Here is a 12,124-nt window from a genome sequence, read left to right as displayed (position 1 = left end):
TATCACAATTTATACTAAAGTGTTCCATCCATGTTTTGTACTAAAGCATTATTGAAACAAGAATCCTTTGGACTGGGGATGTCTTTCTTGTAAAGCATATGTCTAATATGCATGTATGAATCCTGTGCTCTGTCCCTTGAAATGTCAGCAAAAACAGGACCCCAAACTTTTCATTTTAGGGATAGAATATGTAGCTTAGATGTTGTGGACCAACCTTGGTGGTAGGAGGTCCCAAGTTTGATCCCTGGTACCACTCAACATTACTGAGTGCTATTTTTTTTTTATGTCATTGCTGTTGCAATCTTTAACACCATAACCAAAGAAGCATTAGCTAATAGGAGCCCCCTAAAGATTGCAGCAATTAAAAGAAAAAGCACAGAGAGGGAAGGATGAATAAGTGTTTAAAAAAAGTCAGAGTCTTGTGTGATGATATAATATGAAAGTGGGTGGGGAGGAGGGAGACTTGGGACATTGGTGATGGGAATGTTGCACTGGTGATGGGTGGTGTTCTTTACATGACTGAAACCCAAACACAATCATGTATGTAATCAAGGTGTTTAAATAAAAAAATTAAAAAAAAAAGAAAGCGCAAATATCCTTCATGTATCAGACTTGGGTTTGAGCACTTGTACCATATGACCTGGAGGCCCTCAGCACTGCTACTGTGACCATGGTGGAACTTCTTCAGCATCACAGAACTTAAATGATACTGAATCCCCAGGCTCAAGTATTGACCCATAGGCCTGGGTATAATATGAAATAGTCTGTTGAGCATTACTTAGGAGACTTGCGTAAGTTACTTAAGAAACAGTGGCCTTTTTTCCCATGTGATGTAATGAGAAGACCTGTTTGTGTTGTTTTCTTTTTGAGACACCTTACAATGCTCAGTGCTTACTCCTGGCTCTTCACTCGGCAGGAATCACTCTAGTGATATCAAGTGGAATAGAGAGACTACAGGGGATGACAGGGATTGAATCCAGGTTGTTCTTGTGCAAGGCAAGTAACCTGCACACTGATCTCACAATTTTATTTTCTTTCACTTAGTTTTATAAAATACTAAGATAAGTTCACCATGAAGAGTGATGAGTACAATTTAGAGAAATAACTACATTGAGAACTATCATAAAATGTGAATAAATGAGGGAAGTAGAAAGCCTGTCTAGAGGACAGGTGGGGGTGGAGTGGAGAGAAGGGAGATTTGGGAAATTGGTGATGGGATTGTTGCACTCACTGGTGAATGGGGTGTTCTTTACATGACTGAAACCCAACTACAATCATGGTTGTAATCAAGGTGTTTAAATAAAGAATATACAATAGATATAAAATTTCATGTATAAAAATACTTATGTGATTAGAATGAAAGAAGTGAATGATCAATTAATACTGACTCAATTCTGCTCATTAATAAGAATAGAACTTCCTAATTACAGCAACAGAAGAAAGTGTTTGAGCAGAAGAGCTTAAGGTAATAAAAATGAAAAGGCATGACTGAAGGGTACCAATATATTCAGAAACAAAACCTTTGATTTTTGTTTTCCCAACAAGAACCTAAACATGAATTAAAATAATTTTTTAGGGGCTGGAGAAATAGCATGGAGGAAGGGCATTTGCCTTGCATGAAGAACAATGGTGGTTCGTATCCTGGCATCCCATATGATCCCTTGAATTTGCCAGGAGAGATTTCTGAGCATAGAGCCAGGAGTAAACCCTGAGTGCTGCCGGGTGTGACCCCCCCCGCAAAAAAATTAACTTTTCCAGTGTGCCCATCCCAACAAGTACCATGATTATAGTCATCTTTCATATCTTCCTCCTATTCCTTGCATATTCAATTCAACACTGTAGAGTATATTAATTAAAATTTGATGCAACATTCTTGCAGTAAAAAATTTCTCATTGATTGGATAATAATGAGATATTGGGTCTGGATGCTCCAGTTGGTTCTTTGACATCTACTAGATTAGAGAAGCATATGAATTTGTCCTCTGTAGACATTCTTCAGAGCATTCTAAGTCTATCTCTGTGAGTTGGTTTTGTTTTATCCTATGTTCTTTTGTTTTATCCTGTCCATCCTATGTCTCCTCTCCTTTTGTTCTTACCTGCTTCCTAAGCTCAACTTCATAATTTTCTTTCTGTTCTACTGTCTTTTTGATGACTTTTATATTACTCTGTTCTTAGTTGTATTTGGTTGTTCAATCATAAAATTTTGTTAAATAGTTTCATCTTTTCCTCACAGTAATTGATTTTAAAATGATTCCTTTGTCTCAATCTCTATGATTGCTACTAACAAAGTCCAAGAAATAATCCTTCTTTTACATTGATTTGTCCTAACTCATCTACCCAGAGTTAAACAGATTTTTTTGGAATACACTCCCCACATTTCATTTGAGAGAGAATTTGAAAATATAACCTGGGTCATTTCACACTAAATACACCTTTCAACACCTCTTTTTCTTTGAGATTAAACCCAAATTCTATCATTATTTCCTCTGTGCTATTTTTTTCTTATTGATTTAAACTTTTTCCTTCTATGCTTCAAATTAATTAATTTTCCATTTTTTAGATGAATCTTGCTACTTTCTTCCTATCTTCCATAATTTTTCTCACCCATTCAATCAACATAGAGAGTATCCCTTGTGCCTAATTTCTATGCAACCTAAAAACTATAAAGCTCATCATGCTATCACTCCTCTGTGCAAAACCAGACTTTCTTATCACAAACTCCCTATATTTTTCTTGTGACCACAGGAGCAACATTTGTCTTTGTATATCCTCTGGTATGATTTAGTGATTGTCACTGTCATGAGCCCAGGAAGGTTTAGATTTCTGACTTTTGTTGGAATTTTGTTTTTGTCCTTATTATAGACTCAGCATCAGGTGTCTAAACTTATACATTTTTGCTATTATATCTTACAATTTTAATCAAATAACATGTGAGATACTTAAAAAGCAAAATGAAACATACATACACCTGTAGAATAACATAGTTTTTGTTCATCTGTCTTGTTAAAAATTATTTTATTATTAGTGCAAAGCAAATGTTTTACTATCATTTGTGCTCCTTTTAGTGCTTTGTTACATTCTTTCTGCTTTGTACTTCTCAAAGAAACCAACACTAAAGGTCATAAATTTATTGAAGTTTCTTAATTTAAAGCCAAACACTTTAAAATCTTCTAAAGACTTCTAACCTGACCTTCCACTAAGAAAAAAACAAGTGCTTCTCTGAAAAAAAAAATGGCAGTCTTCCTATTGAAAATTCTTCATCCAAGCTTGACATATAAAAATATTCTCTCCCTTGAATTTTACTTAGTCATAAGTTTTTAGCTCAAATTTCAATTATAAGAGCTGACAAACATTTAATGCTAAAAAAATGAATGACTGCTTCCAAATAACACACTGTTCCTTGAGAAAGATCACTTAAAATATCAAATTCATTTCAGCTGTATTATCAGTTGTTTTGAAAGTCTCCTTTGGGTCATTTATCTTTGTGATTATTGCTTTGATCCACGTATTGTCATTTAGATGGTAGGACAGATGGACAATATCTTAAAAAATTACACATGTATAAATGCACCATTATATCCTTAATAAAATATTTATGATAAAGGAACTAAGCTTAATGTGCTCATTTTTATAATAACCTTAAAGAATTCATGTTTAATTAAAAGCAATATATAAATCATGCTGTTTGCTAGCACTATTGACTGTACCATTCCCATTCTGCCTAACTTAATATAAAATTAATTGTTAATTTTCAGGCCAGTAGTCTCTTCACCAAGACATATGCTTATTGTTTAGACATGAATCAATGAAATATTAAACTTGATAATTGAAGCTTCTTTTGTGGTTTCTTTAAGTAATTCTCAGGATTTGACACTACTTTCAATGTATGTCTGCCTCTTTTATACATTAAAATAATGTTTTAAAATATAACTTCCAGGCATGTTATCAAATCTATTTCACATTCAGCTGAATGGTTACTATTTCAGTAAAGTGCACTAAGCATTAAGAGTAGTATGACCTTGTAGGGTGGCAAAGAATGTCTTATCTCTTGAACAATCACACACTCAACTTTGGACCAATCTAAATTTTTCTCACTTTATAATACTTGAAGACCTCTGGGTTAGTCTGACCTTACATAAACAAATATAGCATTTCAACAGCCTTACACATGTCTGCTCCAAACAAAACTTCAAGCTGAACTAGTCACCAACTCCAAAGTGATGATTAACTTAGGGAGTATTTGGCTCTATCTTCAAGAAGGTCAACATGACCTTGGACAAAAATATGATATTACGAACTTATATTGTATGCATTTCATGCACTGTTAGGATAAAAGATATTTCATTTAAAAGGGGACTTGGCTGAAAACTTTGACTACCAAATGTTTCTGTGACATTGTTTTTCTTTGATAAGTCTTTCAGCTCTCTTAAATTTCTCTGTGCCTCTGTCTATCTCTGTCTCTCTCTGTCTATTTGTCTTTTTCTCTTTCTTTCTCTCTGTCTCTCTGGCTCTCTCTCTCTCTCTCTCTCTCTCTCTCTCTCTCTCTCTCTCTCTCACACACACACACACACACACACACACTTTATTTTTACTTGTTGGTAGTAAAGTCTGCAAGCTTTTTCATTAAAAAGAAATCTAATTCCTTTCCTTCAGGTGAGTGAAATATATTTCACAATATATTTAATCAGCTAAATAGAGTGTGGAGACCAAATTTTCTCCTCATCTCTTTAGAGCATCTCTGCATCATTCCATTCTACTTAACTAAGCTAGTAGTGTAAGTCCTTCATTTCTGACAAGTATATTTCCGATTCTGTCCTCGTATAATACCATTATTTGAAATACATTTTTACTTTAAATTTTTCCTTTCCTTTCCAAGAAACCTAATACTAATATATTTTCATGATTTTCATTGTTTCTTGTTATTTTGATGGATAGAGTCTCATTTAGAAAACATCATCATAGCTGTATTTAGCAGGTTTTTTTAATGCTTCTTAAAATTTAATTCTACATTTTCCCATTTATCTCAAACCCAGAAAATCAAATTAGACTATGAATGAGAATGTAGTAACTATATGCCATAAATTTATTTATTCTATGTGAAAAATTGATTAAGATTTGTAAATAATTTTAGCAGTAAATTTTTTCTAGCTCATTTACACAATTTATATATATGGCATTGGTTAAAAACACTGAGCTAGTCACATTACTTTCTGCTTATCACAATTTAAATCTTCTGTGATTTAGACTGTGTTCATTAATTTCATACATATTTATTCATATACTCATCACTGACTGATTACCTGAATTTGGCACTGCATAAAATGTTGAAGCTATAAGATAAATGAAAAAGACACTTTTTCTTAGGATTGCAGAAATAATATAGTGGGTAAGGCATGTGGGCGAATAATATTTAATATTATTCATGTGAACCCCATGTGGTCCCCCAACCTCACAAGAGATCATACAGCCTGAACACTGCAGAGTGTCACCCTCAAACTTCCAAAAGACAATTGTTTTCCCCTTGGAAGTGGTACATCTTCAGAACTAACAGTTTACTCCTGGCTCTGAGCACAGAAATCTCTCCTGGCAGGCTCTGGAATCTATATTAGCTGCCTGGGATTGAACCCTGGTTAGTTTCAACCAAGACAAATACTACCTGTGACTGTATCTCATCATCCCTAAAGACCCCTTTTTCTTCCAAAATTATCATACTGAAGACATCAGGTTCTTTATCCTGACAAATATGCTTGCACTTTTAAATTGATCTTGTCTGAAATTTCTGATTTCTTCTTGATGTAACTCTACAAGACACTACCAATTAAATCAAGATCTAAATTTTTCTATTGCTAAAGACCTTAGTAATTAAGATAAGTTGAAAAAAAAATGTAGAGGTAAATGCAATCTTTTAATGGTTGTCCATTAAGTTAAAATGATAATTTCTATATTCTTATATTTTGTGTAACAGTAAAAAGTTTCTAAAAAATGAAACACAAGAAAATTTATAGAGTGAAAATGCAAGCTCAAAAGAAATACAAAAAATATGTATTTCTTTATACATTTCTTCTTCCATTTTCTCTTTTCTAGTAGATATCTTAAACCTATAGCATCCTGATCTTTGATCTATATCCTAATTTAAATGTCAAACTTCTCTCAATATTAATACTAGAGAAAGTTTCCATGAATAAATAAATCTTTAAATTCTGCATTTTGGTATTGTTTGTTTTTAGATGTTCAGACTTACACTGGATCTATGTACAGGGATCACTTTTGGAGGTTTGGAGGACCATATTCAGTGCTAGGAATTAAACTCATTTCACCTTTGTTTAAGGTGTCTTGCTCACTTATTATCTCTCCTGCTCCTAAATTTTACATTTTATTTTATATTTTCAGATACTTTCTTATTATTGGTTAAATTTGTTATTTGAAAATGTACATTATGTTTCTAGATAATAGGTAAATTTATGTTTTCTTTCTTTCCCTATTTTTTCTGAGATTCATATTTTTTCCCTCTTCTCCTTTTAATATTTGCTTTTTCTTATTCTTTTGTCTCTTCTTATAAAAGTTTACCTGGTTTATTTTCTTAATTATTAAGCTAGCTATACTGATTAAGTTGAATTAATACACAATTCCCTACTTCAATGCTGATAGTGTCTTAGATTTTTAGAGAAAAGCCTATATAGTCAAGACCATAATCAAATATGTGTTTGACTTAGGTACTTAGGTCTTCTACACTTCAATATTTTTTCTCCAGTCAGTTGCATAAATTACTTTATAGTCCCACTTATTCTATCACATTCAAACTTATGTCTCTTGTCCAGAGCACTCTACAGTTCTGTGATTTATGTTCTAACTTTCTATGAACTAGAAGTTTTACAGGATACTATATACCTTCTGTTTCAAGTATGCCCATAATCCAATTTTTTAAATTTTATTTTCTTACTTTATTTTATATTTTAGATATAAAATATAACTGAAAGTTATAAATAAAATTATATTTTATTATATATATTATAATTATATATATTGTATATATATATAATATATATAATTATATATATTGTATAAAGCTATAATAGATACATTTTAATATATAATATATAACACATTGTTACATATTTTAGTAAAATATATAACTAAACCTACTATTAATGATATGATATATTCAGTTTCACAAATTAGAAATTTAGGAGACAATTTTGACATCTCTTATTCTATCTACTAAGATTGTTTGTCAACCTAAATCTGATATTTAAAATTAGTTATTTTTAATCAAATGCTGTATAATTTTTATTAACACATAATGCTTCCTAATTTCCATGTACCTTATTGTACCTTGATCCCATTGTTTATTTTCTGCTAATTCACTGTCTAGTCAATTCTCACTATTTTCTAAAAACCTGATTTTGCTTCTGTTTTTCCTTTGCCCAAATGGTTTCTTCTTAAAATCTTAAGACCAAATTGTTTCCAAGTTAAACTAAAGTGTTATTTTTTATATTTAATGTTATATTTAATGTCTCTTCTCAATTAAATTAAAGTCTTTCATTAATTTTGCTAGTTAATAATAATTTCAATAATATTTTACTTGGGGAGGGTGGACCTCAACTAGTTGTGTTTCTTCCTTTCTCCCCACTCTGTGCTCAGGGATCACTTCTGCTGTCAGTGTTGAGAGTTCATATGTATTATTGGAGATCTGGTCAGGTTTGGTTGTGTACAAAGCATGTACCTTAAACCCTGTACTACCTCTTTTGGCCCAATTAGTAAGACTTTAATATATAGTTTTAATTACATATCTCTTGGTTTTGTGTGTGTGTGTGTGTGTATTGCAATATAACATCATTCCCAGGAATTAGGAGTCTTTTTCATATATGCAACATATAAATGAGTGATTAAGACAGATTTTTTTTATAAGTTTGGACTATAAACATTTATAAAACCAGATTCTTTTCTATAAAACTAGATGGTTATCACCCCCAAAATACATTTTTTATTTATGGTATTTAGAAGTATTACAATAAAATAAAGTGAAAGTTAGATAATATGTGTGGCATTTCTTAAAATCACAACTGACAACATAAAAAGTGATTTGAAGATACAAAGTGATTTTAAAAGTTATTGCTCCTTATTTTTAACTCCTAATGATTGTAAAAAAAGTTTGTTATTATTAAAATTCTATTTATTTTCAGTTTGTTTCTATAGTCTTTAAAAGTAACTCTATAGAATTTTAATTATATACATAATAAACACATATTTATGGGCCCAGATTTGTCAACTCACCCTTAAGTTTTGTCCCTAAAATAAATTAGAAATAATAGACCAACTATTCTAAATGTTACATTACATAGTTGTTTTCTTTTTGTAAATCAGCACTCACCTATTTCTCCTTATTTATAATCTCCAGCTTGTCATATCGAGCTTCTTTGATCTACTTCTGCTTGTTCAGTCTTCAGCTTGGAAAACTTCTTCATATATACTTCAGTTGGAATATATCTCTATTGTTGCTTTCATTTGGTTTTTGAAAGAAATATTCAGAGGCCCAGGACAGGGAAGAAATATGTATGTACAATTTAAGATTAGGAAAAATACAAGAGTTACTTGGAAGTGAATTCAAGTAACTGATAAGTTGGTTTTCTCAAATTTAAGAGTAAGGATACTATAATTGTATTATTCTAAATCTCATGCTGATAAAATCCTCTATGCTAGACAAAATGTGTTCTATTCATTTATTAATTCTCATAAAATATTTGCCATCTGTATTACCAAATCTTATTCAAGACATGTAATTCATATTGATGAGTGAATTTTAATTTATTTTCTATTACCAGTTCCATTGCATTCTTGTAGGATAAGACATGAAGTAAAAAAAATTGCTTATATTTTGTCAATGGGTAAATCATACTATAGATGGAAAAAGTTAATAATATAATGGAGTAAAGAAAGAAGCACAGAAGGTGATTTTTTTTACAGAATATTCAAGCTGCTCTACTGTGGCAAGATATAAACAGATGAGGAAGAAATAAATGAACCATAAGGATATCAAGGAGATAAATGTAACTTGCATGGGAATGAGTAAGTGCAAAGGTCTGAAGTTTGAGGTCATGAAGGAGGGGTGAGCTTGGTATTTGTAACAGTCAGGTTCCCTGAAGAAAAATTTGAATAGAATCCAATTAAGAGTAAAGGGTAAAAACAGAGTGCAAGGAAGTCATTGGGAAAAATACATTACCTACGACTAATAGCAGTGGGTTTCCATTACTAATATTAAATCTGAAAGGATGAGGTGCTAGATTAATTGCAAGGACCTGGCAATAAGGAGGGATGCTTAGAGAGGGCTTTGTTATAGGATTGGACTTCTTACATGAGAGACCCAGTCTGCCACCAGAGAACCTATTGGAAGAGAGCTAGCAGGCACACTCTGACCTCTTTCATTTTTCCTCTGATCTCTTGACAGTGATCTCTATTTACTTAAACAGAAGGACAAAGGAATCCATTGATCAGGTCCCTATCTTTTTCTCTGTCAAAAGTTGAAACACATAGAGTATATTTGAGAGCAACGGTGAAAAAGTCAACATAGCAAAAATGAAGATCTGGAATCTAGTAATTAAGTAGAAGTACATCAGCAGATGAGAGAAGTGAGGTAGATGTGGACCTTTGTATACATCATGTGGACTTCTAATCTATCCTAGGTGATACAAAATGCATAGGTAGTAAGAGTGGAAAGAGCATAAAAACCGGCTATCCTTTGCAAAAGCTGGCTCCCTGTGTGTGACACCAGGCGGGGAAAATCCGCGAAAGTACACCGGCCCAGTGGGGCTCAGCTGTGAAAGACTGTGAGTGTGACCTGTCTATGTCTGTCTACTGTCCTCTTGCGTGAAACTCTTGCGAGTGGGGCAAAAAGAGGCTCAGAGGAGCACGGCCGCTCCGCTTCGCTACGCGGCCGTGCACTCTTTCTAAGGAAAGAACTCCATTGCAACAAGAAGGAAAAATCACACTAAGAACGGCGCTATATCACAGAAGCAAACATTTCTCTCTGGACTGTCTTCTCTGTTACATGCTCGGGCCTAAGATTTGACCCAGTGTGAGGCTTCATCCACGGAGGACTCCCCTCCCTTAGAGGCAAGTCAGCCCATCCAGAAAGGGAGGAGCCAGAGGAGTGTGCTGCCTACATCATATAGACAATGAATACCACTACAACACGTAGAAAAACCCACAATACAAATGTGACAATGGGGAAACAGAGCAGGCCAGCATCAGACATAGAGAATGAAAATGACAATTCTGAGGACCAGATAATGACTGAACAACTAATCAACCTCTCAGATAAGGACTTTAGACTAGCAATATGGAAGGTGCTCAACAGACTCCAAGAAACCATGGATCGAGTTGAACAGAACACTAATAAGAACCAAGAAAATATGAAGGCAGAAATGACAAAACTCCAAACTGAAATAACATGTCAACTAACAGGCCTGAAAAACTCAGTAAACGAAGTGAATGACAAAATGGATAAGCTCTGGGACAGGGTATCAGAAGCTGAGAATAGACTTGGTGCTGTGGAAGATGAGATACATAACAATTCCATACAGCAGGAGAGATTGGACAAAAAACTTAAAGCAAATGAGCAGACAATGGAAAAATTAGTCAAAGAATGGGAACAGACGAAAATAGAAGTCTATGATAAGATCAACAGAAACAACTTAAGAATCATTGGAGTCCCAGAGACCCAGGAAGAAAATTTCCAGGAAGAATCAATGGTCAAGAACATCATTAAAGAGAAACTTCCAGAGCTAAAGAATATATGTGATCAAATCCTGCATGCCCGAAGAGTACCAACCAAAAGAGACCCCAGAAAAACCACCCCAAGACACATCCTAGTCACAATGACAAATCCCACAGATAGAGACAGAATTCTGAAAACAGCAAGATCAAAAGGGGAAATCATGTTCAAGCAAGCTTCCCTGAGATTTACAGCAGACCTGTCACCAGAAACGCTCAATGCCAGAAAGCAGTGGTGGGATATTGTGACAAGACTGAATGAAATGAATGCTTCACCCAGAATACTATACCCAGCAAAACTCACTTTCCGGTTTGATGGAAGAATACATGGTTTCACAGACAAAAAACAGCTCAGAAACTTCACAGACACAAAACCAGTCTTAAGAGAAAAACTGAAAGACCTAATCTAAGACAAGACTACCCAAAAGACACACCAAATTTTGAAATAAAGATGGCGTTAAATCCCAGGACAATTCTTTCTCTCAACGTCAATGGACTAAATGCACCAGTTAAGAGACACAGAGTGGCTAAATGGATCAAAAAACTCAATCCAACCTTCTGCTGCCTACAAGAAACGCACCTGAATAGTCAGAACAAACATAGACTCAAAATAAAAGGCTGGAGAAAAGTTATCCAAGCAAACAACACCCATAAAAAAGCTGGAGTGGCCATACTAATATCAGATAATGCAAACTTTATACTCAGGAAGGTTGTAAGGGACAAAGACGGACATTTTATATTAATCAAGGGGTACGTAGAGCAGGAAGAATTCACTCTCCTAAACATATATGCACCGAATGAGGGGCCAGCAAAATATTTAATACAACTGCTGACAAATCTGAAAAATAATATCAACAACAACACAATAATTGTGGGGGACCTAAACACGGCTTTGTCAACACTGGACAGGTCAACCAGACTGAAACCCAACAAGAATATACTAGACCTGAGGAGAGAAATGGAAGAAAGAGGCCTAGTGGATATATATAGGACACTCCATCCCCAGAAACCTGGATACACATTCTTCTCCAATGTACATGGGACAGTCTCCAGGATAGACTACATGCTGGCACATAAAACATACCTCCATAAGATCAAGAGGATAGAAATTTTGCAGACTACCTTCGCTGACCACAAGGCTCTGAAATTATTTGTGAACTCCAAAGGGACTCAGAAGAAACACTTTAACACCTGGAAGTTAAACAGCCTCATGCTCAATAACCAGTGGGTCCGAGATGAAATCAAGGAGGAAATAAAAAGGTTCCTGGAAACAAATGACAATAAAGACACAAACTCTCAGAACTTATGGGACACAGCAAAAGCAGTACTGAGAGGAAAATTTATAGCTTTGCAA

This window comes from Suncus etruscus, chromosome 13, assembly GCF_024139225.1.
Source record: "Suncus etruscus isolate mSunEtr1 chromosome 13, mSunEtr1.pri.cur, whole genome shotgun sequence".
In the NCBI taxonomy this organism is placed as follows: domain Eukaryota; kingdom Metazoa; phylum Chordata; class Mammalia; order Eulipotyphla; family Soricidae; genus Suncus; species Suncus etruscus.
The sequence above is the reverse complement of the archived record's forward strand: the minus strand, read 5'-3'. Positions refer to the sequence as shown.